Source organism: Myotis brandtii, unplaced genomic scaffold (assembly GCF_000412655.1).
Source record: "Myotis brandtii unplaced genomic scaffold, ASM41265v1 scaffold61, whole genome shotgun sequence".
Taxonomy (NCBI): Eukaryota; Metazoa; Chordata; class Mammalia; order Chiroptera; family Vespertilionidae; genus Myotis; species Myotis brandtii.
The window spans coordinates 1,971-29,084 of NW_005370318.1; the positions used below are offsets into that span (position 1 = coordinate 1,971).

The 27,114-nt window shown below is 50.7% G+C and overlaps 1 long non-coding RNA gene across 1 annotated transcript in view; it reads right to left on the bottom strand.

Moving 5' to 3' along the window:
- Positions 1-7,102: 7,102 nt before the first annotated feature.
- Positions 7,103-27,114, bottom strand: part of LOC102258665 — a 44,077-nt gene continuing 24,065 nt past the window's right edge. The window contains exon 3 of the long non-coding RNA XR_314349.2: positions 7,103-7,168. This is a non-coding gene — a long non-coding RNA (uncharacterized LOC102258665). The remainder of the gene's footprint in view (positions 7,169-27,114) is intronic.

Genomic DNA, 27,114 nt, shown 5'->3' on the forward strand with positions numbered 1-27,114 from the left:
GCCCCAAGTGTAATATCGTGGTAGAGAGAGGGGCTCTGGACTCACACAACCCCACCCTTTCCAGCTGTGTAACCTCAAGCAAGTGACACAATCTCTCTGAACCTCAGTTTCCATCTGTAAAAAGTGGGTAATAATAGCATCCACCTGACAAGGTTGCTGTGAGATGATGCAAAACACTTATTACACTGTATGGTACACGGTAAATGCTCAATAAATGCCTTCACTCTGATTTTATAGTCATTATTCCCGACACAGATGATTATCCCCTTTTAATAATGGGGACACACAAGCCCAGAGAGGCCCACAGTGATGTCCATGCTGAAGCTAACACAGACGCACTTCCCACCTGAGACCCTCTCCACTGCTCCCAGAGGCTCAGGCCCAGAACATCCCTGGGCACTCAGGGTCCTCTCAACCCTGTACATTCCCAAGAGAGCCCAGCGCAGCCAGCTACCCATTGCCTCAGCCCTTGCCCATTATCTGTGAGGCAGCCTGGCCTCTCCTCCTCACATTTTGTGAACAAGGGCTGGTCTGGGGGAGGACAATGTAAGGTCCCACCTAAAGGCCCCGCCTGGGTATGTCCTGGGTATGGGACAGCCACAACAACAGGGAAGCAGGCATTTGGGCTGCAAGAACCCCAAACCAAGAGATAGTAAGACCTGGTACATTAGTGCTGGCTTTCCCACTCAGTTGCTATATGACCTTGGACAAGTCACTCTTCCTCTAGGCCTCATTCAACCTTGCAGTATTTATCAAGTGAGGCCTACAGGACCAACACTGTTCTGTGGAAGCAAATCCCCCATGAAGCTTACGGAGCTGGGCCCAGGAAACTGCCATGTGACCCAGGAAGGGTTTCAATAGGTACAATGCCCCTTGCACTGATCTCCTGCAGGACTGCCTTCAGGAGCCCCTCAAGGGACCACAAATATCGCCCATGGTGTCACTGGGCAGCATGACCTCAGGCTGGCCAGCAGAAGCCAGCTCCATCCCTGTATGGAGCTGGCAGAGCCTCCTGGGCCACGGTGGCTGAGAGAGGAGGCTGGCACGGGCTGCCTCTGCTGCAGGCTCCATCTGGAGGAATGGATGGACAGCAGTACACAGCCTCTATTCTCCACACCCTGACCCAGGACAGGCGGCACGGAGTCTTCCAGGAGCTCCTGAGGGCACCATCACAGTCCCCAGCCTTCAATCTGGCCCAACTGCGGCTGATTCTGGAAGACTCCTAATGGAGGTGGGGCAGGGGAGGTGGAGCAGCAGGACCCACATGGCCCCACAGAGGTCCTAAATCCAGCCCTCTTATACTCCCACCTTTGGGTGCAGAGGAGATGCTGGGCAGATCCAGAAGTGAAGGCAGGTTCACTTCTGGAACCCATGGCAGTGTTTCTCTCCCACCAATGCATCCTCAGAGCTCCAGGGTGAAAGCAAGGACCATGCCGGCAGCGGAGGGAGACTGCACCCTCAGAACTCCTTCCTAGTCCTTGTCTAGCCCCTCACGGTCCGTAGGGATCACCCTGGGCCATAGCTCTGCCAGGCAGTGCCCTCAGCTTCCAGTAAGTACCCCAGTGGATGTAGTCATCCACCCCCATCGCCCCCATCCCCAGTCTATCCTCAAGACCCGAGCCTCTTGAACCCCTGGACATCCCCAAGCGTGAAGGTGCCAGACACAACTGGGACCAGCAAGTCCTCTCCCTCTAATCAGTTGGGCAACAGCTGCCAAAACAATGCTAAGCCAGAACCGCAGAGATTCTGGAGCTAAGGCTCACCCCAAGCTTTGGGGGACTTGGAAGAGGGGTGGGATGGGAAGTGAGCCTGAAGTGGGGAAATGTCTGTACCCAGGGGGTAAGGGCAAGGGCAGGAGCTCCCCTGCATCCCAGCCTCCAGCCAAGCCCAGACAGTCATGCAGCATCGGAAGCGGCTGGAGAGCGCGCCAGAGCCCACGACCTCCATAGTGGGGGCAGAAGTCTTGAAAACAGAGTGGGGTGTAGGGTGGGGGAGCGGCAACCTTCTATCCCTACAGCAAGCACCAGCTCACCACCTCCTCGCCTCCCTCTCCAGGGAGGCTGCAGAGCTGGGCGGCGGGAACAGCAAGGACCACCCCCACGCTGGCCAGGGGGCCAGCGGCCAAAAACTCAGTTCCTCTCCGTCTCGCCCCCAGTCCTCCCCCTACAGTGGAGTCTGGGCCTACAAGTGCCGAGCCACCCCCACCCCCTTCTACCTGATCTCCCCCAGGTGCCTACCTGAGCCTGGGAGTCCCCATCTCCGGCAGGCTGGGTGCGGGGCGCCCTCTCGGCTCCCCGATGTAGATATAGATGCCATAGGAGGAAACCAGGGTGGCAGAACCACCCATCCTCTCTCTTCTCCCCTAAACCCATGCCTCCTATCTATGACCTCCTTTATGGAAGCCCTTCCTGTCAATAGATAATTCACACCTCTTACTCCTCTTAGCTCACATACACTTGAGTCACGAGCCCCACTCTGGTTCTGTCCATATAGCTCAGTTGGTTGGAGCATGGCCCGTGCACCAAAAGGTTGAGGGTTTGATCCTGGGTCAGGGTGCATGAGGAGGCAACAGATCAATGTTTCTCACATTGATGTTTAGATATATCTCCCTCTCTCTCCACCTCTCCCTCTCCCTCTCCCTCTCCCTTTCTATCGCTCAGGCTCCCAGGCCACCTCCTTCCGCGGATGCCAGAGCTGCAGTCGGACCTCTGCGGGACCTTGCATCGGAAGCCAACGCTTGGGTCTCCGCTGTCCCCACACCCGCCCAGGCCGGCCTCAGCCCTCCCGGCTGGGCCAAGCCCTCTTAGGGGCTCCGCAGACAGAGAGAAGGAGAGGGGAGGGGGAAGGTTAGAGGGAGGGGGGAGGGCCCCTGACTCAGAAGGGGTGACTCAGTCTCAGTGGGCCTCCCAGCCCACCTAGCCAGATACCCTCTCCGCCCAGGCAGCACAGCAGGGTAGTCTCCCCGGGACTCGGGGCTCCTCCCCTATGAGGGAGGAGGTATGTGCAGATGTCTCCTGGGATCCTGTGTGTCTGAGTGTGTGTGTGTGTACATTTATCCATATGTGCTTCGGTGACAGTGACCATAAGGGGGGACTGGGCCCGGGTACAGACGTGTGTGAGCACATGCTGGGTGTGCACACAGGCTCCGGGCAGGTGGTAGGGGCCAAGGGGCCTGGGGCACCGAGGTCATGGCTCAAAACCAAGTGAAGCCCTGTTCCTCCCCTCCAGCAGCGCTAACTCAAAAAGCAGGTCCCAGACACTGCACCCCCACTTCTGTCAATCAACAGGCCAGGACCTCAAACAGCAGAGGACCCTGGGAGGCAAGAGGGCCTGGGTTCCTTTGGGCAAGTTGCTCTCCTCAATTTGCAAACAATGAAAGAAAGGGCTGGATGTACCAATCTCTAGGGGCCCCAGTTCTCTATAGGAGGGCCCGGAGAAGATGGTACATAACCCACAGCATGATCTTTAAAAGTTTCTGCCCATGGGTCTGCATTTGTAGCCAACATGACCCCTACTCCCTAACCATCCCCACCCCCTGGCATATACATTTATTCTTTGAATTCTTCAAATAATTCCTGAGTACCTATTAGTGCCAGCTATAGTTCTAGGCACCACAGAATCCACCACCTGGAAACCACAGATGTCCAACGCTGGGGAAATGTGAGCTGAGCCTTCTGTCCTCCATGCTGCAGTTCCCTCCGTGTCAACCTCACCAGAATCCATCTCTACTCCCATACTCCAGGGCAGGTAACTCCTCCCCTCACTACTCCCTCCCAAGGTGGCTGCTCCATCATGGTGACATTCCACCCTCCGTCCTGGTGCCAACACTGAGGCCTCCACAAAACCAGGCTAGGCCCTCTCCTCAGCACCCCTCAGAGAACCCAAGACAGCAACTGTGTCCCTTCTCCCCACCCATGAACCAAGCCTTCCCTTCTCCAACTTAAACACAATGAACTCCTCCAGATGTTCCCAAGACAGTTTCCGGTCCCTTCACTCTCCCTGCTGCCCCACTAGGCTCAGGAGTGGGCAGGGCAGAAGGAAGCCAGCTCCTCCCCAGTCTCAGAGAACAAGCCCTCCCTCCGGACAGGAGACAGGAAGATGGCAAAGTCAGCCCCGGGCCAATTCACAGGAACAGCAGAGTCCTGCTGGGCAAACTTCCTCACAGATTTCCTTCTGTGCTTTGCACTTTGCACTCCCCAGGCTCTCAAATTCAGTTCTTCCCAGGAACTCCCCCAGCCCTCAGGGGCGTGGCCTTGGGCAAGCCACACTGCCACTGCGGGTGCTCTATTCACTCTACATTTCAGTTCACTCTACATTTATTCATATGAATGAGTGAAAGGATCAGAAAACCCAGGAGTTACACCAGATGAACGGATTGTTTCATATGCACATTTGCTAAGAGATTCTTGACCGCCTGCCTTCAAGAATTTTTATTCCACATTGACTCAGCTTCCTCTGCTTGCTGGCATTCCCAACTCTGGGCTCCTGTGGGCAGGACAGAGCTGCATGGCCAAAGCCCTTGGTTCTTCCTCCATAAACTCTCCTTCCTTGGACCCACCCCCTTCCCTTCCTTCCCCCCAGCAGGAGCCCTCCCCCTCCTCCCCTGGGGCAGGGCCACTTTCCCACCCTCCTCAGCTGGATAGAGCCTCTCACTTTCCCAGACAAATCCAGGCTACATTCCAAAGACCAAGGCAGGACGTTCCCAGACATCATTCTGGATTAATACCCAAAGAGCCCATTTTACTTCAGGATAGAGGGACCACACAGAAAAATTAGGTTGCTTCTATTATTATTATTATTATTATTATTATTATTGACTAACATTTCTCTAGCACTTTCTAGTATGTAAAGTACGTTCATGACAATCTTCACATCTTATGAGATCGATCACCCCTCATTTTATAAACAGGCCGGCTGAGGCCCAGAGTGGTGAGTGACTTGTCCAAGGTTACACCGCACTGGAACACGGGCTTTCTGGACCAGCTACTTTCCACTTTACCCTACAATAACTTTTTCTAGAGAAATCTGGTTGGGGAGAGGGAGGGAGCTGGGGGCACTCTCTGAAGAACACACGACCCTATGCACATCAGTTAAAATCATTACCCCAGTTACTTGGCTGCTTTCATTCCATAGGCAGGGAAACTGAGGCACAGAAACAGGACCCAGCCCAGGGCCCTATCTCATGAAAGCCGCCATGGACAAATGCAAGAAGGAAGAGGAACCCCTCACCTCTCCTAACGAAGAGGGTCTCTTCGGGTCTGTTAGTTCTGAATTCTGCTTCGGGCCCTGGCTCTATCATCTCTTTCTGTGTTACTTGGGCAGGTTGTTTGGCCTCTCTGAGACTCAGTTTTCTCACCTATAAAAAGGGAGAAATTCTCCCTGACCTACTTCTGTCAGGGGGTTGCTGTGATGGGGAGGTCAGCAAATGAAGGCAGGATCCCTTATCCCTCTCTGGTCTGCCTAGAATGTAGGAGAAATTCTTGATGGTACAAAAGTGTCAGGATAGAGGAAAGCCAGAAAAAGGATGGAAATGATTCAGTCCATTGGCTGGAAAGGCAAAGCACATAGTGTGAGCCACAGCCCCCCAAGGCCACCGGTGGAGCAGAGACTAAACCAAACACTTCATGCATTGCCTCTTCCACCCCCCCTTTTATCTTTGGAATGAGAGACTTGCCAAGGTCACCCCATACAGTCATTGAGTGGTCTTTGACTCCCAGTCACCAGGGGTCCCTTGATTCCTGGGTGGGCAGGGGTGGGTGGCAAGCACTCCTAGCCCAAGGATTTAATCTTTCATTCAGCAAGTAGTGACGTTCACACTGGACATGGGCACTGAGGAAGGAGAGAGAATTTGGGTAGCCTCCACCCTTGAATTCACAATCAGTCCAGTTGGGGAGCATGGCCTATAAACCAGAGGCTCCTGTAAGAGGAAGCACCATCATTTTCTGAGTACTTACTCTGGCACCAGACACAGACATTTGTTTAATCCTTACAACAATTCTCCAGCATCGAAATTATTTACTCCTTTCACAGGTGAAGTAACAGAGGGTTTAACGACATCCCAAAGTTCACCCAGCCAATAAATGGCAGGCCATGTCTACCTGATGCCAAACCCTGAGCTCTTCTCCCTGACTCTAGAACTGTGCTGCCCACGATGGTAGCCACTAATAACAAGTGGTTACTGAGCACTTAAATGTGGTACTTGCAAATTGAGATGAGCTGTAAGTACAAATCACACACTAGATTTTAAATATTTAATGAAAGAAATGTAATATATCTCATTAATATTTTTTTGTATTTTGGATGTATTGGATTAAATACATCATTAGAATAATGTTATCTGTTTCTTTTTGCTTCTCCTCATGTGGCTCCTAGAAATGTTTGAATTACATAAGTGGCTCGCATGTAAAGGGCACATTATATTTCTTTTGATCACACAGGCTTCCACGCAATATGCCCTAACCCAGCCCATGGGGCTCAGAAAAGGCTTCCAGGAGGAGGGGCTGCCTAAATGGAGCTGGGACAAAGGCAAGATCTTGAGAAGAGGGTATTCCAGGGCAAGAGAGCTGCAGGGCATTTGGTTTTGGCCCCAGAGGGCTGTAAGGCCTGGGTGGGCTGAGCTGCAGCCCCAGGCAGCGGAGAGCTGGGCCAGCCTCCGGAGGAAGCTACCAGAGCCAAACTTTCCAGAGCAGCATGACCCACGAGCCTGGGAAGTTCTGCCAGGCAAGGCTACTCTCACTAGTCCTTGACACTCTCTGGAAGGCCCTTCGGGCAGCTGCTCTGAAGGGAGCAGGCAGGGTGGACAGGTGTAACACCCAGCTGGTCGGGACCTCTCCCTCCAGCGGCCCCTACATCCTCTCCTCAGTCCCCTCCAGGGAGCATTGCAATCCCCAGGGATCTGCCAACCCAGAGCGTGGGAACCACGCGCTCCTGCATTAGGTCATACTGTGCGTGGAATGACGACAAAGCTACACTTTTCCATATCTACTATGGTGGTGTTGAAGCTCCTGAGTGCAACATTTACCTCGGGGGAGGGCACTAGAGGCAGGGATGGGGGAGGTTCATTAATAGTACAGGAGCTGTGTGCCCTTGGCCAAAGCACTAACCTCTCTGAGCCTCAGTTCCCACCTCTGTAGAACGGGGATAACATCAGCACCACATCTCAGAGCTCCTAGGAGGACATAATACCCACAAAGGGGTTAGCATTCGGTGACCTCAGTCTCTCCAAAGCTTCCAGAGGTTTCATCCCCTTCCCCCTCCGCCCCCCGCCTTCACCCATGCTCCAACCATCCTGACCCTGCTGGCCCCACAACTCATCTCCACTTCTGAATCTGGGGCTCAATTGTCATGAAGCTCTTTGGCTTCTCCAACAAGACTGCAGCCTCTCAAAAATGGGAGCCTTGCCTTTCCCTCTACCCTTCCCCCTCCTTTTTCTCTCCCTCCTTCTCCCTCCCCCTCCTCCTCTGTACCCACAGCCCGCCACCCACACCCCACACTCCCATCCCCACATGCTGCACATGTCTGGACATCCCAGAGGCTCCTACAGCCCATTCCAGTGGCTTGAACGTTAGGCCACCATCTTTGGCCAAGAACACTGTGGGTCTCCACTGAGCAACTTGAGGATCTGGTTCTGTCTGCTTTCTCAAAGCAAGAACCTTCAGCGGCTCCCCATTCTCTGGTAAAGCAAGCCCAACACCTCGGCCTGACTCTCCAGACCAGGGGTCCTCAAACTACGGCCCGCCGAAAACATTTATCCGGCCCGCCGGGTGTTTTTGCCGCCGCTGCCTGTTGCTTAGCAGCCGACTAGTTTTTTTTTTAAACTATAGTCCGGCCCTCCAACGGTCTGAGGGACAGTGAACTGGCCCCCTGTTTAAAAAGTTTGAGGACCCCTGCTCCAGACCATTCACAGCCTGGTCTCACCTGACTCCTCAGCCACATCCTCAGGCTGTGTGGGGAACTCTGTTAAACTGGATGGTTCTGGGCCTCAAGGGTACAGCATGGCTCTGCCTCTCTGCGTTTGCACATTTCTTCCTCTTTCCCTTTCCCATGGCCATTCTTCCAGCCATCCCCCAGGAAGTCCTTCCGGAGCCCCTCCTCTTTGCAATGACCCCTCCCAACTGGAAGGAACGGCTTGGCCTCTCCCCTCCTTCCTGCCCTCTGCCCTCTAGCCCTACCCAGTGCAGTGCCCAGCTCAAAATATGTGCACAGTGTATGCCCCTGGGACACATCTGCACTCCCAGAGCCAGAGGCCAGGGGGCAAGCTGGAGTCAGGGGTTCGTTCACCAGGGTGCCAGGACACTCCCAGGGCTGAGTTCTGCAGAATCCAACTCCACCTGGCTACACTCCACTCTGACTGCCACAGGGAAATCAGCCCTCCCCTAGGAGGTCTGGGTGCCATACTCCTGGGGCCTGAATACAAAAGATCTGGCCACATTCCCACTGGATACAGACGTCCACCCATCCTCCCATCAGGTGACTGGAGTGTCAGCTGAGATTTGCATCATCACAGAATTACAGATTCCTTGCCGTCAGAAGAGGCCGTAGAGAGTATCATACAAAGGCTGAGAGCCGTGAGAGGCAAAGAAGCAAAGCTCTGCGTGTATGCCTAGGGCCCCGTGTGCCGGGGAGGCTGCAGCGACACCATCCATCAACATCATCATCGCAGAGAGCTTGTGAGTCCCCATGACGTGCTGGAGCTGTGCCCAGCAATTTGCATACATTTTCCGTTTTTAATTTCTTACTGCTCTGTAAGGCAGAGATGACATATTCCACCTCGATTTTACAGGAGAGATAGCTGAAGCTCAGAACAGTTAAGTCACTCGTCTAAGTTCACACTGCTAGTGGGTAGGGGCGGGGGAGCAGGATTCAATCCCAGGTGTTCCTGACTGCAAAGCCTGTTTCCACCATTAATCCTACATATATTTGCTGTAACACACATTTACTATGGATATGCTGGCTGTTTCAGTTCTTGCTGGTGGGGGCGGAGGGGTAGTTATACAAATACATGTAAACTTATGGTCTGTGTACCTTTCTGAATCTATATTATAACTTCAATAAAGTTTTATTTTTTTTAATGTTTTGTCCCAGAGATGAGTTTATGCTAGAAGTTTTGGGGGTATTAAATACTCTTAGTATTAGTCTGAAGCCAGAAAGCTGTTTGATTTTTCTTTTCAATCATCTTTCCGTGTCAAGAGAGACTGCTCTAAAAACTCATAAATCTCCTAGCCAGGGCAAAATTTCACCTGCTGCCTGTCCATTGCTCAGAGCACATACACATTCTTGTATTTGCATTCCCAGCCCAGGTGCCACTAAGCCAAAGGACCATTTCCAGAAGCCTGCACTGCTCTGCGGTCTTTGCAGCCCTCTCCTCATCCACCCATCTGTGTGGACCAGACGGCTGGACCAGCTGCTGCATCACTGGTTAATCCCCAACTTCACAAGGTGGCCAGGCAGCAAGGCCTGGATGTTCCCATCGCCTCGTACCAGGCCAGGCTGGGCAGAGAAGCTGCCTGTGTGTGTAAACACAGCCTTTTGCCTGGGCAGCTAGTGCCGGACTCCCCTCACCAACTGGGCCCACTGTGGCTTTTATCTTCCTGCCCAAAATAACCAATGGCTTTCATGGTTCTCTGGGTGTGAATCAGGAGACTCTTGTGAGGCCTGTGGCAGCTTGGGAGCAGGAAGGACATGTTATCCATCTGTTTCCCCAATGTACCAGGACAAAGGTTTGTGGGATTTAGGGAGCTCCCCCATGCACCTGGAAGGACCTGTGCTAGGGAACAGGGCAGCTGGAAGACAGGCACACTCGCCGAAAACTCACAGCTTAGGGAAAGAAGTAAAACACTGACATCAGCCTAGCCGACGTGGCTCAATGGTTGAGTGCCAACCCTTGAACCAGGAGATCGCCGTTCGATGCCCGGGTTGCGGGCTCGATCCCCAGTGTGGGTGTGCAGGAGGCAGCTGATCAATGCTTCTCTCTCATCACTGATGTTTCTATCTCTCTCTCCCTCTCCCTTCCTTTCTGAAATTAATGAAAATATATATTTTTTTAAAAGCACTGCCACCAGCCAGCTGCAATAGAAGGCAAAAGGGACTAAAGATTGTAAGAAAAGGATAAAGTGTTTTAGGAGTTCAGAGGAGAAAGAGGTTATAGCGGAGCGGGTGTCAAAGAAGGTTCCTAGGCAGAGGTAGCATTTGGGTTGAGCATCAAAGGCAGGACTAAAGCACAGTTTAGACGGAGGAGCTAATAGAAACAAGGGCTGGGAAGTGCAGGCGCGAGTCAGGAAACACCTCAGCCTACAGCCTGGGATGAGGCTGAGGCCGAGGCTGGAAAGGCACACGGGAGCCTCGAATGGCATACCAAGTGGTTTCCTGCACTGACGAGCAACGAGCTACATGTGACTAAAGTTAAATTAACTAAAGTTGAGAAAAGGTAAATTCACAGCCACGTGTGGATAGTGGCAGTGCAGATAAAGAAACTTCCGTCCCTGCAGACAGTTCTACTGGACTGCACTAGTACATACAGCAGAGAGCCCAGAAGACGGAGCAGAAGCTTGACATATCAGAGCTGGGCTTTAGGAAGATTAATTTGTCCCCAGTGAAGCGTAGGTGACAGGAGGGTGGCCGAGGCCTGGACCCAGGGGGAACATTGCAATAACACAAGAGAGATCAATGACCACTTCTCTTCCCTCTGCTCATCTCTTCCTATGAGTAAGCAGGAGAGCAGAAAGCAAGGGCTCTCAAAGTGTGGTCCCTGAAAGACAGCAGCATCACCCGGGAACTGTGCAAATCCTCAGGCCCCACCCCAGACCTACTGAATCAGAAACTGAGGGGTTCAGAGTAGTATCTTCACCCTATTCTTTCACAAATCCTCTCATGACTCTGGGGTACACTCAAGTGTGAGATCCACCAGCACAGAGGCAAGGAGCCCATGCTGGTTCCAGAGTGACTGGAGTCGGCAGATCTGGCCTCATGTCCTGACTCAGCCGTTACTAGCTGTGCTTAATCTCATTGGGCCTCAGTTTCCTTATAACAACCTTACGTGGTTATTGTAAAGACTAAAGGAATTAATACATTCACATTTCTTAGAAAAGTGCCTGGCATATAGGAAGTGCTCAGTGAATGTTGGTTATCATGTTTAATCCTCACGTGCCACTTCATCTAAACTCCCCTGAGTTGAATTCCTCCCACATACCGTGGACCAGCATCAACCTCTTACCATTAGCTATGACTTCCTGCCTATCCATCAGATACTTTTCCAAAGACCCCCACCCACCCCCAGGGCACCATTTACCAGTAGTTTTCTCCAGACCCAATGTCAGAAGGGGCAGGGGCACTTCCTGCCAGGTGTGAGCATCAAGGTACAAGAGGTGGATTTAACATGTGGAGCTAACATGCCCTTTAAGGAAGTGAGTCAGGAGATGCCCCATGAGTCTTCCCCTACAAGACCTCCTGGGAACAGGCATGTCTGGAAGTGAGTTCTCATTGGCCCATTGCCACTGAAAGCCTCCAGTCTGTTCAGTCAGATCCATGCGAGCCAAGAGGAGGGCATGGGAAACTGTAGCTGGATCCTGATTCAGGGGACTAGTCAGGGGAGGATGGTATCAAGGAACCTGGATTTTGATCTTGACTATGAAATCTCAGGCAGCCACTTTCTCTCTGGATTCAATTTTCTCACCTATAATGTGAGGGGTTGAACTAGTGTAATTATTAACCTTTTATGGGGTCATTGTTTTTGTGTGTGTGCCTGTTTTTTTTTTTAAATACAATAAAAACTGCAGAGTTTCTCCCCAGAAAAATGCATATGGGCACACATGCAGACACACACACACACACACACACACACACACTTATTATAATTTCAGGCATCATGAGATGTCATGAAGTCCATGCTTTGATCATCCCCTGGTCCATGGACACTTGGTTAAGAATCCTTGGCTAAATGGTTTCTAATCATCCATGATAAGAAGTCAGCTAGCCCTGGCTGGGTGGCTCAGTTGGTTGGAATATCGTCCTGTGCACAAAAAGGTTGCCTATGTTTCTTTCATTTCTCTCTCTCTCTCTCTCTCTCTCTCTCTCTCCTTCTCTCTTTAGCGCTTAAAAAAAAAAAAAAAAAAGTCAGCCAAATTTGCATTTAATTTAAGGAAACCCTAAAGGTGAGATTTGAAATGGGCTTTTGTAGGATTCAATTGTTGATCAGCTAAATGCTATGAGTTCCTCCCAGAGCCAGCCCCACCCTTGTCATACTGCTTCTATAGTTTCCTTCCTCTTTCTGTTCTCTCCCTGTTCAGCAGGGAGTGATCACATCGTCCTGAAAGACACCCCTGCCCCTATCAGCTGCCACTTCCCCAACAGATAGATCATCCCCAGCTGACAGAGGGGAGAAGAGGAGCCTGAACTGTCTCTCATTCCCCCACCCCAAATCCCTGGCCACCCCTCACCCCCAACACACACACACACACACACACACACACACACACACACAGCCTCTCCCACTTAGCCATAGCCAAAGGACTGTGCCTCCAGACACTGGTGGCGCGGTCACTTGGAACAGAAGAGTTATTTTTAGAGGCTGAGTGACAGGATGGGTGAGAGCAGTTCCACCCTGTCAGAGCTACTGCTGCCACCACCAGCTCTGATGAATCACTATACACTACGTGGATGTTCCAGCTTCAAGAATGAACGTCTTGGATTGGTGGCCATGCTGGTCACACCAGACTGAGCCTAGGATCACACCAGGGCAAGTCTGTGCTGCCTGAGCCAGTGCAGCCTACCCAGACCAATAGTCCAGCCCAGCTCAGCCTCTCCTGACCAATACAGGTCAGATCAGCGCAGCCCAGAAAATCACATCCTGTACCAGGTAAGCTCCTCCACCAAGCCATCCATGGGTCTCTCTCTGCAAAAGTCCCTTTATAGTGACTACTAGAGGACCAGCGCACGAAATTTGTGCATGGGTAGGGTCCCTAGGCCTGGCCGGCCATCAGGGCTGATCAGGGCCTTCAGGCTGCCAGCCGGGGCCTTCCTTCATTCTGCGTCGCCCCCTAGTGGTCAGTGCACATCATAGCAAGCGATCGAACACCCGGTCTCCCGGTTGAACTCCCAAGGGGACAATTTGCATATTAGACTTTTATATAGAGAGATTGTTGCCTCTCCCACCTTCCCAGTCCATCAGAGTGAAACTCCCACCCAGCCACCCCCAGTCTGGTAATCAAGGCAATGAGCACCCTAGGGCAAACTCGGACAGGTCAATGCAGCCATCTACTGGTTTCATCTTTCTGGAGGCTACTTTGGAAAATGGCATGATAAGTTTTAAAAGTGCACAGACCTTTTAACCCAAAAATTCCCCTTCTACGAATTTATCCTGCAGGAGCAATGGACATACACAAAGATATAGCTATAAGAACATTTGTATGTTGTATACAAGAGTTTTGTCTTGTATAGCAGAGTGAAGTGGAATTAATATGTCCAAAAATCATAGCTACATTATATAAATAGTGATACATACATGACATGATATACTAAGCAGCAAAAATATAATATCATAGATAGGTATGTTTCTATGTACTAATGTTCATAACAATACAGAATGAGGAAAGCAGGTACAAAATAGTATGTAACATATGATCCTATGTCTATAAAATATGTATATATGTTAGCATACACAGAAAAAAATAAACTGGAAGGAAACATACCTCCCAAAATGTGTCTAGTGGTTGTTTTATGATAGTGGAATTATTTCTTTTGTGCTTCTTTGGGTTTTGTTTCGCTGCTTATTTTCTGGGGAGGGGAGGGTGGTGAACATATTTATATAAGAAAAGCAACAAGAAAGACTCATCACGTTCATCTCACAGCTTCTGGTCTGAACCATTCAAAGGTCTTCCTAGAGTCTCACTGGAGTCCCCCCCGCCCCACTGCCTCTTTCAGCCACCACTTTTATCAAGTCTCCCTCTGCCTTTGAACTTTGCTGCCCTTCTCAGTTGCCCCTGGAGTTTCACTAATTGGAAGCCCCATCAACCAATGCCCACAGTCCCCTAAAGGCAGGCCTCTAGAATGGAAGTCCCCTCCTCCAGGGCTCCCTGTCCATGAATCTCATCCAGACTGAGAGAGTCCAATTCCCTCATTTACAACAGGGAAATAATAATTATTATTATAATGATAAGAGTGGTATCTTCAAATTTATACTTTGTCTTCCTTTCTCTAGAGCACTTTATATTTACATTTCACTTAACCCTCACAATGGCTTGTGAGGAGGATATTATTTACCCATTGTACAGATGAGGAACCTGAGGCCCAGCAAGTATAGCAGCACGAAACTTGCCCAAAGGTCACACAGCAAGTCAGGGTCAAATGCAGGGCTGACTTTGACATATCAGGAGTTACATGGGAGAACTGAACAGGTTATCCTGATCCCTGGTTCTCAGGAGCCATATCTTACAGAGCCCCTCCTCCCAGCTGAGCTCACAGTTGCTATCAGTATCTCCTGCCCAGAACCCCACAGAAGCCTAGCTGGGGCCACATGCTCTGCATCTCCACACCAGCCCATCATCATCTGGCAACGGGTCCTTACTGCCTCTGGGGGTCTCCTAGCAACAAGACATCCTGCAGAGCCACTCTACCTCTGGACTCTCCCAGAGGAAGCTGGTCTCATGGAGGGAGGGGTCAGCCAGCAGGCTCTTCTCATGCGGGTTATAGCACCCACATGGGGTGAGGGAGAGGAGGAGAGGAAATGGAATCAGCCTGCACAGCCCCATTCTGGGCCTGTTCCCAGCTCCACATCTGGGGCACTGGCTTTGGCTGCACTGTCCTTTTCTTGAGCTTCTGACTATCTGCTGATCTGCTGATAGGGACAAAAAAAGAAGCTGAATCCTAGAGCGTGAATGCTAGTGAATTCCAATTTACTTATGCATTTTTGAAATACATGAAACCTTCCCACCAGAATATTAATATTAAAGCAGCAATAATAAAAGTACCAGCAACAAAAGAGCTACTTTATGTTTATGCAATACTCACAACCACCCCTCAGAAGCAGGAACTAGTATCCCTAGCTTTCAGATGAGAAAACTGAGATGTAACTTGGCTGAAGACACCTAGCTAATGAATGGCAGCACAAAGGTTTAAACAAGTGTGTCTGACATCAAAGTATATGCTCTCACCACTGGACCACACTGCATCTCTTAGAAGTCACATCTGTGGATCCAGAAGCCATATGACAACAGAATGAGATTCCGTCAGCTGCTGGGAGAGAGGCAGCTATAAATCCAGAGAATTATGATTAGAAAGCAAATTACAGGCCTCCCTCTGTAGGTTTGCAATTCACAAAAACTTCCTAGCAGTCAGAGGACCTTTATACAAGTTGCTCAAAATTTCCAGAGAGGGTAAACACGGTTTCTGGAGAGAGTGAACATAACACAAGGCAGGAAGAGAATGACAGTGTGAACATGCATTAGAGAGTGAAGCAACACAATAGAGGCAGAAAATTTGATAGACGGGTGAAGAAAGAGAGCCCACTAGGAGGCAGTACAACATGATGGTCAAGGACTTTGGCAGCAGGTCAGGGCTCTAATCCCTGCTCCACCGCTTCCTAGTTGAGAGACTTTGAGCAAATAACTTCAACTCTCTGAGCCTTTATTTTCTCAGCTGCAAATTGGGGATAATTCGACCTACAATATAGAGTGGATGAAGGGACTGAATGAGTGAATGTATGCCAAGTGCTTAACCCAGTTTCGGGAACATAGAAGCACACCATAAATAGTGGCTTAAAAAGTGCTAATCATATGACCCAACAGTCCCACTTCGGGGTGTACACCCAAAAGACTTGAAAGCAGGGTCTTGAAGAGATTTTTGTGCACCCATGTTCAAAGCATTATTCACAATAGCCAAGTGTCCAATGATAAATGTATAAATAAAATATGGTATAAACATACAATAGAGTATCACTCAGCCTTAAAAAGAAAGGAAATTCTGACACATACTACAGCATGGATGGACCTTGAGGACATTACACTAAGTGAAATAAGCCAGTCACAAAAGGACGAATACTGTATGATTCCACTTATATGAGGTACCTAGAGTAGCCAAATTCATAGAGACAGAAAGCAGAATGGTGGTTACCAGGGACCAGGAAAGAGGGGAATGGAGAGTTATTATTTAATGGGTATAGAGTTTCAATTTTGCAAGACAAAAAAGTTCTGAAGATAGATGTAGTGCTGGTTACACAACAATGTGAATATTCTGAACACTCCAAACTCTACACTTAAAAATGGTTAGGATGATAAGTTTTATGTTTTGTGTGTGTGTGTGTTTTACCACAAAAAAAAATGTTTTTAATTTTAAAAAGTATCAGACAGAAAATTTTAAAAGAGAGTTAAAGACTAGAGAAATGGGGAAAAGTGAGACCATAGTAAGATGGAAATGGAGTGATCCGAAGGGGAGACACACACTGCACTTGCACACCCTTTCCAAGCCATCAGACACAATTCTGCCTCCGCGGGGGGGCTGTTTTGATAATCACTGAAGCACAGGCCTGCGGGAGAATCTGGCCTCATTCCTCTTCCCCTTCTTGGAATCCTCAGGGAAGGATAAAAGCCAAAAAGGTAGGGAAAGAAGAAATAGCAGGTAGAAATGGCAACTTCCAGGCAGGCCACAAGCAGCATGTGCAAAGGTCCTGAGCTATGAAATATGTGTGAAGAACACTCCAGGGTGGCAGGAGCCTCATGGATGCAGAAGGAAGTCAGAAGTGAGGAGGGGGCAAATGGTGAAAGGCCTTTATTGACCTGCTACCGCACACTGTCCCACATCACCATCCCAGCAATCTTTAAAATAATCCTAACGGGCAAGTATCAACACATCCACTTTGTAGATAAAAAAATTAAAACTCAGATAAAGTAACTTGCCAGAGGAAACACAGATGGTAAGCAGAGAGCAGGGATTCAAAAACCAGCTGACTCCTAACCTCATGCTGATTCCTTCAGCCCATGAGGTATCAGAACCTCAGGGCGCACTGTGAGCTCTGGAATCAGAATCCCAAATCCCCGTCTACACCTGGCTAGCTGTGTGATCTGGATAAAATGATCTAATCTTCTGAGTGTCAGATTCCTCGGCTATACTAGTAAAGTGGGAATGATCATAGCACCTACCTCATGTGGGTTTAAGAGAATTAAATGTAATATTGCCAGGGAAGTGCACTGCATGTGGTAATATTAGGGAACAAAATAGCTCTTATTACTCATTATGCTTAGGTCTGTAGGCACCCCCGAGAAGCCCCCACAGACCCCCACAGACACACTTACAGCCACTGCTTGTCCCTGGCTGAGTCCAGTGCAGTCTTTGGAGCAAGGCAGAGCCCAATCCCAGCCCCTGAGAGAGCTCATGTTGTCCGGTAATCTTGCAGGAGCAGTAGGAACATCCTGGAAATGACCTCCCGGCTCCCTATTCTCGACTCCACGGCCTGGGAAATCGATGCTGCAGATGCTCAGTGGGACGCAGTCTAAGCAATCTCCGTTCTCACGAGGGTGAACAGAACAGAAACAACCATGGCTGCCAACCCAGCTACCCACTGCCTCCACCATGGGCTGGTCCCCCACTGCACTAACAGAAACAACCATGGCTGCCAACCCAGCTACCCACCCACTGCCTCCACCATGGGCTGGTCCCCCACTGCACAGCACCTTCGGGGACCAGATGACCCACAATCAGAGCATCAATACCAGGAAGGCCTTGGGAGACTGTCTAGTCCCACCCCCTCATCCTGATGGGAACACTGAGGCCTGGAGACCTGCTTAAGGTCACACTGAGCCAGTGGCAAAGCTAGAAAGCAACCCTGGGCCACTCAACTCCCTGGTCTACTGGAGTCTCCAATTTACTTTGCCATTCCTATGTGTTGTATAAAGTTTAAATTTACATTTTCAAATTTCCAGGGGTTTAGTCATCCCTACAAGCCTAACTCTGGGAAAGGCAGGAACTTTGGGCAGCAGCTAAGGGCATAGGTTTCAGACGTGGCTCTGCCACTTCCTGGTGGACAGATTATTTTACCAGTCACTGCTGTTTCCTCTTCTGCCTCATAGAATCACGTGCATATAGAATGAGAAAAATATAAAGGACCTGGTACAATGCTTGCTATGGAGTAAGCACTCAATAAATGATGTCTACAGTTAGTACTATTATCTTTAATGCTTTGATTGGAGTATGTCGCCAGCAGGTAGCAAAAAGTGACCTCAGTCTCAAAGTTTTAGTTCTCTCACTTCCTATCATCGGATCATGGACGTGTTAAAGCTGGCAACGGTCCCATTTTACAGAGGACAGCACTGAGACCCAGAGGGAAATGACTTGCTCCAGGAACAAGTTAATGAGAGAGTTGAACTGGAACCCAGATCTCTTGACTTTTGCTAACAGCTCCATAAGTATGAGCTCTTACTCTCCAGGCAGCTATGTTTGCACATAAATCTGGGCGGCGGGGAGGGGGGAATGATCTTTCAGACCTCAATACCAAATGTCGCTGGACTCAGCCAGAAGGAATTGGAGCAACCTTGCCGTCATGGTGGGACACGACCAGAGTGAGGTGGGCTCTGTGCTGGCAGAGCAGGCCACCTGGGCCAGCAGCCAAAGTGGCGCCACAGGCACAGCTCGGGGCCCTCTCACCGGCTACATAATAAAGTAATTATGGAATTAGGGATAAAATTAGTCACTTGTGTAATTATTTTGCTGGGAACAAGAACAGAAGAGGCCTTTTAAAGAGTTGTTCCTTGGCCCCTTCCAAGAGTATTGCTGCAGAGACGCAGATGAGTGAACACACACACAAACACATACACACGCTGCGGTGAGGCGGTGGATGGGCAGGGCTGCTTGGTTTCCTGTAGCAGTGCCTCACCTACCAGTCCTAGCGCTGAAGGCCAGGGGCTACGTTCGCTGATGTCTGCCTCATGGAACACCTTCGTCACACTGTCACAGGGCACACGGCCTCCCTCCGGGCCCTTCATCCTGGAGAATCTGGTGGCACAGACTCATGTCCTGCCCCAACCACAGAATACTAGACCTGATTCCCCTGGCCCTTTCTCCATCATGAGTTTGGTGGTATAATTCCAGCAGTACCTGGGGGTCCACTAACCCAGAGAGACCCCTGGTATTGGCAACCCTGGTAGTCAGAATAATGCGCCCCTTCCCCCCAATGTCCCTGTCCTAATCCCTAGAATCTATGAACATGTTACCCCTCATGGCATACAGGGCTTGGCAAATGTGATTAAGAATTTTGAGATGGGGAGATTATTGTGGATTATCCAGTGGGCTTCATGTAATCAGTCACAAGGACCTTATAAGTGAAAGAGGGAGGCAGGGGACCGAGAGGCAGAAGGTGGTGTGATGATGGAAGCAAAGGTTTGAGAGATGCGACTGCTGGAAGGGGACCATGAGCCAAGGAATGTGGGCAGCCTCTAGACGCCGGAAAGAGCAAGGCACAGATTCTCCCTTGAAGCCTCTAGAATGAACGCAGGCCTGTCGACAGCTTGATTCTAGCCCCATAAGGCCCCTTTCAGAATTCTGACCTCCAGAACAATAAGGTAATAAACGTGGGTTGTGTGTGGTGATTGGTTACATCAGCAATAGGCAACTAATGTGGCCACGTGTGGAGGGATCCTTGGAGCCCACCTTTCCCTCCAGGATTGAAGCCCTTGATGACACTCCCACCTCAAGGCCAGAATGTATCCTGAATGCACCTCTAGGGAACAGGCTTGCACCAGGCGCCCAACTCTAACCCAGAGAGATACCTTTGGGGGAAGCAGTGCCCCAGAAAAAGGGGATGTTCCTGGGAGGAAAGGGAGAGGCCCCACCTTACAGCTCCACTCCAGGGGCTCAGTTCTTCCACCACATTCTCCAACTCAGGGGCACCAACACCCATACACCATTACCTCCCCAGGGGTAGGCTGCCATCAGGAAAAGAGACCACCCAGGTGGGAAGTCTAGGTTCCGGCCTCACCACTGTCATCATGGCTCAGCATCTATCAAGTGTCATGCTGTCTGCTTCCAAGCCTTACATGGGTGATAAAGCCCCATGACGACCCTGTGGAGCGGTCACTCTCATCCTGCCCACTTCACAGCCAAGGAAATAGACTCAAGAGGGTGGAGAGGGGCCCCTGGTTTGAACCTAGGCAGCCTCACTTCACAGCCCTGCCCCGTCCCCCATCTCAGAGCGAATGAGGGGCTGGACAGAGGACGGTCCCAGCAGTGCTTGCCCACAAGGAACAGGCTCTTCAGCCCTGAGAGGAATCGAAAACAGTTCCTGCCCCTTCACCCTGGAGGCTTGGCCTTAAAGTGGCACAACAGTCTGGCAAGAACCTGAACGGCATCCATAGCCTTTGACCCAGAAGTCCCTCCTGGGACCCCACCCTAAGAGACATCATCTGAAATACAGAAAAAGCACCTTACGCAATGTTCACGGCAGTGCTATTCCTAACAGCAAAAACTGGAAACAACCCCAATGTCCACCAGCAGGAGACGGGGAGAGAGGACCATGTATTTGATGGAATCCTCTGTAATGACACAGAAGGTGGCTCCACACACACCGTTAGGTGGGAATCTCAGGGAGGCCTACAGCCACGTGAGAAAAGAGCAAAGGAATGAAGGTGGAAGGAGGCATGTCAACCTCCCCAAAATTCTCGGGAGTCACATTTTTCCTCCTCCTGTTTCCAGAAATCTCTGTACTGTGTTATTACTTTCATAATTTAAAAAACCCTAGATTATTAGTAAAACACACACACACACACACACACACACACACAAAACAAGAACAGAAACTGCAATGGAGCCCTGAGGAACCCACACAGTGAGATGTCAAGCTGAGAAGGGGGAACAGGCACATGAGAACCTGCCAGAGAGATGGTGGGAGAGTGGGAAGGAAGGGCGTGGCACCACAGAGACCAAGGAAAAATAAGGAGGTGGGGTCGCTGGGGTCAGTGTGCCAGGAGGCACTGGTGACCTGACACTTGGCCCTATTCCCCTAAATGCATTCACAAGGCAACACAAGTGCCAAGAAGGCTGTAATGATTGACCCCCACATATCCCCCACTGAGGAGTCTCAGAGTGTCCTCAGGAGCAGCATTTCCAATGCAAACCAGGTCCCCAGAAGAAGCAATGCTGCACCACCCATCCCAGCCCAAGCAACCCATAGGTGGCCTCCAGCAGGACTTTCTCGTGTCTTCAGGACAAGGCTCCCCTGGTCCGTAATCACTCACCAATTCTACCACCTGTGTTTCCACAGGGACCCCCCCCCCCATGCACATGCACACCCACTCGCTTCTTGGATCCTTCCTCAGCCTCTGATTCCCTTAGATCAGTGGTTCTCAACCTTCTGGCCCTTTAAATACAGTTCCTCATGTTGTGACTCAACCATAAAATTATTTTCGTTGCTACTTCATAACTGTAATGTTGCTACTGTTATGAATCGTAATGTAAATATCTGATATGCAGGATGGTCTTAGGCGACCCCTGTGAAAGGGTCGTTCGACCGCCAACGGGGGCGCGACCCACAGGTTGAGAACCACTGCCTTAGATTCTTTGCCTCCTCAATGTAAGCAGCCACACAAGCAAACCCAGACTTGCGTCCCGTTCACACTTATTCCCCCCACCCGCACATACCCACCAGCCTGCTTTCTTCTCCTGAGAACCCCCTTCTTCCCACTCTCTACCCTCCTCATCACAGACCCCAGACAAACCTGAGCACAGCAGGGAAAGTCCACTTCCGACTTCACTGTCCCATCCCTGCCTCCGACCACACCCACCCACGCCTGGACTGCTGCTTCTATAGCCCAAGGTGGAGCGGGTCACAGGGCTGAAAGCTAAACCAGGCTCTGAAGGCCAATGACCTAAGAAGCCACCTCTGACCCTCAGTCTAGTGAGTCAACAAGAAGTAGGGCTGAGTCATTACCAGATGGCTTACACGACACCCCCCTCCCAAGAAAGCTCACATCAGTTACTTCAGTTCACAGCCCAAATGTAGGGCCACCCTCCCGGTCAGCCTGCGATAATGAGTGTGGCTGGGCCAAGACCAAGTCAGTACCAATTAGGCCGCCCCCTTGCCTGCCAGTGAGCTCAGCTCCATTACTTTGCTCCATTTTCAGCTCATCTGAAAAATCTTCATTTGAGTTCCCTGGAGGATCTTAAAAGTGTTTTTCAAACATTAACTCTGACACACGCCTCCCCCACTCAGACATCACCCACCCAAGACAACGTTTTTCTCCCCCTGCCTTTGGCACTGCCAGGAATGAGCAGCATGCACAGTCTGCCACACGGTACCACAGGTCCTGCCACCTCAAACCCTTCTCAATCTGGCCCTTTTTAGGAGAGAGACCCAGGAAGGGGACTTGGTGCGTCCCGTATGGCGGACATATCGTCTCATTCAATCTTTGCAACAATCCTATGAGGTGGGATTTGAATTCCTGGGTCATAGATGTGGAAAATGAAGCGGAGCAGCCCTGCCAAGGTCACCTGGCCAACAAGTGGCTGAGTCAGGCCTGGAACCCAGGGCTCTCCCAACTGCCCCACCCACCCCAGCAAACTCTGTTCTGCATGCTGCCCAGGCCCACCCTGAGCAGAGACAGGGCAGCCATCATTCACTATCCTCGGCTTATTACCCTGAGCCTGGGTCCAGGTGGTAGGCTGAGACAAGAGGGGCTGCAGGATTGGGGCTTCCAGGAGAGGCTTCAGAGAACACAACTTTCCTCGAGGAGGGTGGGGAACGCTAAGAGCTGTTTGCAACTCCCTATTCTATCTTGCATCTTACAGGGCACTTCTAAGTGAGAACATGGTCAGAGCCCAGGCAAAGGGCCAAATGGGAATATGGGAGGTCAAAAAGGAGAGGATGTGGGCTGTGTAGTCAGGAAAGAAAGAGCTGCAAGGACCAGAGAATTTAGCCCCATGCCTTTGTTTTTACAGGTAGGGAAACTGAGGCCCAGGGCAGGGAAGGGACCTACCCAAGGCCTATGACTGTGCCAGGATTCAAATACAGGCCCTCTGACTCTTAAGCTAGCTTTCCTGGAGCAGATGCTGCCTGGGATAAACGAGTGAGCAAATATACAAGGAAACCCATCACCTCTAGAGCTGAGAGGGTCGAGCTCAGAAACCAACACAATGCTTCCATGGCACCCCAGCATCTCTCTAGTCCCTCAACCTGTGGAAGATGTAGGCAGGGAAGAGGCACTTCCACTCACCAAAGCTCGAGCTCCACCAGGAACCAATCACAGCCCTGGAAGAAGGCAGAAACTTTGGTTCCCCTGGCAACGCAGACAAAGGCCTCTCCTCAGCAAACAGCTCCAGTAGAGATGTGACTGTACTCCACCCATCAAGACGGGGCTTCACTCCTCTCCTCATCAGGAGGGAACCAACCCAATTCTCCTGGTTTTAGCCCCCCACCTCCAGCCACAATCAGGAGAAGGGGTATGGATGGGCTTCTGAGTGAGGGCTTAGGACAATAGCTGACTCTGGGGGGTGAAGGGGGGGGACACCAGGGGCCTGTGTAGAGGTTCATCAGTTCCTCACTCCTCTAAGAGGCAGTGCCAGCTGCAGAAGCACAGGAGGGCCTGGAGCTAGAAGGGAGGCGCCTGGCCCCGGCCCAGCTCTGACATTAATTCACAGTTGGACCTGAGCAAGTCTCATCCACTCTCTCTTGGGGCCTCATTTTCCTCATCTATAAAGTGCAAAAGCGAAGATCTAGGGTTCTTTGGAATAACATCTCCCAGTCCACACTCACCAAAATAAGAAGGGCAGAGGGGCCCAGCAGGAGCTTGCCTTATACCACTTCTGAAAGGCTGCCTAGTCCTGATCCCAGCCTTGGAATATACAGCACATTCCACTAACAGGCACTGCCTCTTTCTACACCCTTTAAGGAGAAGGAAGAAAGTCACAAGAAAACTGATGAACTCTTAAAACCAGCTTCCAAATGAAATCCCTAGCTGTGGCCACCTACAGGCCACGGCCCCATGCCCTGGCCCAGGCCTTGGCCCAGCAGGCAAGAGGTATGCACAGTCTCATCACTAGGGGAGGAGTTAATCACTCGGGAGATTTTAGAAAGATTTTCCACATGGGGAGCCGAAACAAAAAAGACAGGTTTCTCAGGAAGCTTCTCAGTTCCCAGAAAAGTCAAACTATTGACATCAAAACCCACATGCACTCACCATGCTTTCAGCTCTACAATCCCTCAGCCAGCCTGTACAGAAACCCGCAGTCATCAGGATAAGGCCGCTTTCCCTTCCCCTCCCATCTCCTCCCGACCACTCCCTTCCCCAGCAGGCCCCCCACTCCGTCCACTCTCCCTCTCCACCTCTCTGATGGTTCCCTCCTCTCTACTTCCAGGTGCCTGAGTTCAGGTTCTCACTTGGGCCACACCAACAGCTTGTCCATTGGTCTCCGGGCCTCCATGCCCCTCCAACCCATCCTCCTACTGCCAGCAATCAGATCACATCACACCCTGCATTGGCCCTGATTGCCCTGGGATAAAGTTCCAGCTCCGGCCCAGTGTGCACGTGCTGCAGGACCGGGGTGCCTACTGTTCCTCCCTCTTTCCTGCACAGTGACCTCCCACCACTGCAAAGCACCCTCCTGTGTCATGTCTCTGCACTTTTCCTTTGTACTTATGGTTCCCTCTGCCTGGAATGTCCTTTCTGAACCCCCCACTGTTGAATGAAGATAACAGCTCACCTCTCCTGAGTGCTCAGTATGTGCCAGGTGCTTTGCTAAGACCTTTGCACGCACTACAGTACTTCATTCATCTTCACTGAGACCCTATGAGGCAGGTACTAAAAGCAGCCTGTTTACAGAGGAAGAAACAGAAGCAGCTGTGAATGAACCTGGCAGAAGTCACATGGTTGATCAGAGGAGGAACCAAAATAGAAATCTAAGCATCTGGCTCTTAGGTAGCCACAATCCTCTGCTCCCCAGGAACAGTGCAGTGACGATGTGGAATTAGAAAACACAGCATGCTCCCAACAGAGCCACTTCCTCTGGGCCTTTGGCCTCAGAGTTTGCCTCTGGAGAGGGCCCAGCCTGTTCCTCTTTGAGTTTGCTCCCCACCCTGCACTCCCCCCAACCACACTGTATGGCCTCACCGTGTAGACAAAGTGTCTGGACCCACACCTCAGAAGCAAAGCTCTATAGTTACAGTTAATGGCCCAGCAATGACTCCCAGCAATGTCTTCCTAAGGTGCAAATTCACACATCAGGGACCACCCAGACCTGGTACCAGCTCATCTTTTCAACCTTAATTGTCCTCTGCACCCCTTCCCCAATGCATGCTCTAGTCACAATAAATTGGTGGGTATTCACCATCTATGCTAGTTCTCACTAAAAGCTGCCGTTTACTGAACACCTACTGAGAGCCCTGCCCTAAGCCAGGCACTCAACTAGCACCTTTGTTTCCCTACAACTCAGTCATTCATTCATCCAGAAAATGCTTCCTGAATACCCACTCTGTGCCATGCAATGTGGAGTGAATACATTAAAAATAAAAGACAAATGACTACAAATGGTGATAAGCATTGTGAGGAATCGGAGGCAGGGGTAGAGAGCAGGGCAGTGGGGCAGGGAGGGCGCTGTCTAAGCTGAGTTCAAAAGGTTAATAAGACCCAAGGCTGCAAAAGGCCAGGAAAAGAGAATTCTGAGCAGAGAGAACAGCATATGTGAAGGTTTTGAGGTGGGGAAGAATTTGTGAAATACACAGAAGACTTCTGTGGCTGAAGTAAATGACCAATGGGGAGGTAGGTACATAACTGCAGAGGGGGAGGCAGGGGCCGGCTTACTCAGGGCCCGGTAGGCCATGGTCAGGAGTTTAGAGTTTATTCCAAGGGCAGAGGAAAGACACTGAGTGACATGGTCTGACTGATGTTTTACAACGATCATTCTGGCCGCCATTTGGGAATATAGGTAATAGAGATAAAGATAGATGATATAGATCTGAGCACGTCTCAACCTGTGAATAGATATATAGAGAGATAGATGATATAGATTAGATATAGACATAGACATAGACATTGATATAGACATAGATATAGAGAATGTATGCAAAGTAACTGGCTTAGCACAGGCACATAGGGGATGCTCAATAAATGTGAATTCCCTTTTTCTTCTCTCTCTGTCCCCAGGCTGGGATTGTCCTCTTTATCTAACTCCCCCTCCTTCTGACTGGTACATTGTCAGAACTTAGAGTTTCTGAGGACATAGGCTTTGTATACTCTTCACTGTTAGATAGGAAGCGTGTGGTTGAGCTATCCCTCCTTCCCCTCCTTCCCCTGAACTGGACCCTGGGTTGATGTGAAAGTCAGGAGGAAGAGGAGGCAGCAAGCGCTGAGGCCCTCCTCCTGGGTTCTCCTTCTCCCCTAACTACTTTAAGGAGAAGCTCAGAAAGCCTGGTTCTCAGGCAATTATGGGCTCAGGATAAGGGGGGAAGGGGGAACTAGGGTAAGCCCCACCTCTAGATAAATTCTCTCCTTCTGCTTGAGCCAGATAAGGGCAGGCCAGACTACAGAAAGAAAGCACTTCCAGCGGAGACTGGATACTCCTGGATACTCGCTGTGTTGTTAGCTGATCCTATCACCATCCTAAGAAGGGCCGTGGCCCTCACTGAGGCCCTCAGTCTGCTATGAGTTGCCCAGAGATAGAGAGAAAATGGCAGAGTTCTAACTACAATCATTGTATGCGGTGGCCTGAGGATGACTGAGCCCAAAGCCCCACTGTGCAGATGAAGACAGTGAGGTCCAAGAAGGGAGACTTGTCCACGGTCCCATGCTGAACAATGGACAGAGCCAGGAACAGGAGTCTGAGTGGCTTCCGCTTTCCAGTTTCCCATGCAGCTTCCCTTGAGATGGAGTTGGGAGGAGGGGGAGCATGCGCTCAGCAGGGAGGATGATGATGACGACACAGAAGTGAGGCTGGGATTGGGGGTGGGGAGGCAAGGACAGGGCAGCACTGCCTCCTCAGGCCTGCCCTGCGCCAACTCCCGGCTGCTCATGAGTGTAGCAAAACCTGCCAAACCAGTCCCCGTGCCAGGGCCAAGTGGCAGAGCCTAGAGCCGCAGGGGCCTGGGTAGGCTGCAGATACCAAGAGCTGGGGGACAGGGAGAACACACAGAGGCTCCTCCTTGGC